Source organism: Lipotes vexillifer, unplaced genomic scaffold, assembly GCF_000442215.2.
Source record: "Lipotes vexillifer unplaced genomic scaffold, Lipotes_vexillifer_v1.1 scaffold1699, whole genome shotgun sequence".
NCBI classification, from domain to species: Eukaryota; Metazoa; Chordata; class Mammalia; order Artiodactyla; family Lipotidae; genus Lipotes; species Lipotes vexillifer.
In genome coordinates, this window is record NW_006796961.1 from 681,818 (window position 1) to 684,254 (window position 2,437).

At 60.8% G+C, this 2,437-nt stretch overlaps 1 protein-coding gene across 1 annotated transcript in view; it reads left to right on the top strand.

Moving 5' to 3' along the window:
- The window catches only part of RFX1 (regulatory factor X1), a 29,663-nt gene that overhangs the window by 10,796 nt on the left and 16,430 nt on the right, over positions 1 to 2,437 (top strand). The gene's annotated exons all lie outside the window — the stretch shown is intronic.

Here is a 2,437-nt window from a genome sequence, read left to right on the forward strand (position 1 = left end):
ACACACACACACACACACACACACACACACACACACACACACACACACACACACACACACACACACACACACACACACACACAGCCAGGGCTAGACACAATGGTAGGGAGCCTGCCCTGGCTACAGGCAGACAGGGGCTCACACATAGGAAGCCCCTTGTCCGAAGAGTAGACTCTGGAACCTCACCTACCCGGCATGCCCTCCTGGCCTGGCAAAGATGGGGATTCTGGCCTTGAGGGCTACCCCAGAGGCAGGAGATGGGCAACACTGGTTCCCAGGGCTTCCCTGTCCCAGGCAGATGCTTGATCTCAGCAAGTCCCCAGGCCTCCAACTGCTCAGGGTCCTGCTTAAGGATCAGCCTTGGCATTTTCATCAGAGCACTGGGGCCTAGGAGGTGGCTGGAGCCGGCCCCCAATTCGCTGCCCACCCTGAGCCAGGCTAAACCTGCCACGGGCCTCCTCTGTCAGGCACTATCCCTTGGGCTGTGCCTGGCTTCCTGTGCCTCATGGACACCGAGGTGTGCCGGGCCCCTCACATGACTTGGGGCTTTCTCAGATTCCTCCCAGCAGGCCAGCTCAGTGAGGGCCTCCTCTTTTACCGTTCAGGGAAGCCTAAGTACAATAGATGCGAGGGACAATTCCAGCAAAACATAGGAATCGGTACCCCCTGGAATTGTTTGCACAGGCAGCTGGCCAAGCAGGCCTGCGGTTCTACTGTCTGCCCCACATCTGGCTCCCACTTCCCCACACCCAACATACATACATTCATGTGCTCTGCCCCAGACTTGGCCCCTGAGGTCCTTGCTTCTACCTGGTGTGACCTTTCTGTCCCGGCCAGGCCCTTCTCCATGTCTCCCCACAGCAGCTGAGGCCCAGCTCCCCGCTTTGGAGGTTGAGCCCCAAACGGATGCTCTGGACCTTGTGGTGTCCCCGTAGGCCCCTGGCTCACTGTCCTCCGGCACCCACATGCCTGAGTCTGCACACCACTGCCTTTGGGCCCTCAGCCTGGGCCTGACTCTTGACTCTGGGTTCCACACATGGTGTGACATTCATGTGGGCACAGACACGAGCCTGTGTTCTGGTCTGCCAGTTCCCGGCTGGACGACCTCGGACAAGTTACTTCCTCTCTTTTGGCCTCTGTTGCCCTCTCTAAAAACAGAGGTAATAAAAGTTCTTTCCATTTCCAGCTGCCCAGGAAGACGCTACTGCAGTGCCTGGGCACCGGAAGTGCTATAGTTACTTCTATTATTCCTTGCCCACTGCCCTCCAATCCCACCAGAGGGCTCCCAGGGGATGGGACTGGGACCTTGGCTCCTTCTGGCAGCACACTGGAGGAAGGGCAGGCGCATGTGTGCCCCCAGCCCTACCCCACAACTGAAACTGCTGGGAGCAACCAGGCGACACAGAGGGGGTGGGGTGGATTGTGTCCCAGCTGGGGTGAGGGTCTCCCAAGCAGTGCCTCTCAGGGACACTCGTGCTCCACGCCCCTCCCTCCCCCCCAGCTCCCCTGTTAATCACTTAGCGAGATGTGCGTGAAACTTGACCCATGCCTTCCTGATAGCATCTCTGGGTACCAGCCTCCCTCCTGACCCCACAGAGTGGCCCCAGCCCCGCGAAGGCCCCACTCAGGCTCTGCCCGCTGGGAGGGAAGTGTGTTTATCCCAAGAGGACAGCCAGGAACTCTGCATCCACTGGGGGGATTAGCTCCCCAAGGTTGCAGGTATAAAGCCGCCCGCACAGCCTGCTGTTCCCGAAGAGGTGGGCGAGGAGTGCTGGGCAGGCTCCCCGGGACAGACGGGGCAGTGGGGCAGGTGGGCACCATGTTCTATGATTGCCTCTTCTTGGCTGCCTGTCAGCGTGAGTACCCGCCCGCCCAGCTCCAAGCCCTCTGCCCGCCCCCCCCCAACCCCAGTGAGGACCGGGAAGCAGGGACGGTGGAGAGGGAGGGGGTATTTGGCCGCAGGCCTGTGAGACCTTCTGGGGCGACTTCTCTGACCAGCTTCCATCCCTGGGAAGCCAGGGGTCATTTCAAGGAAGGTGGCCCCGACGCGTTGCAAGGCTGTGGGACCTGGGGTGGGGGGGCGGGGGGCGGGGTCAGTCACGGTCCACAGTCCTGCCTGTTGGGCAGAGGCATCCATCCCTCCGAGCCTCTGCTGCATCATGGCTTCTCAGTCACCGCTTCTGGTTTGACTTCGGGACAGTGAGGGTAGGGGTGAGGAGGGAGGCTGCTTCTGGGTGTTAGGGATTATAGGCCCAAGCTTGGGGCCCACAGCCCATCCCAATGGGCAGTGTTGGGGCTGACCAGGGGCCAGGCAGGATTCTTGGAGAGCCTAGCCCCTTCCAGAGCTAGCTTCAGGCTGCATTGTCACATCCCAGCGGGCTCAGGCTCAGGGTGGGGGCAGTGGCAGCAGGCAGAGCTGACCTAGTGACCTTTCCCT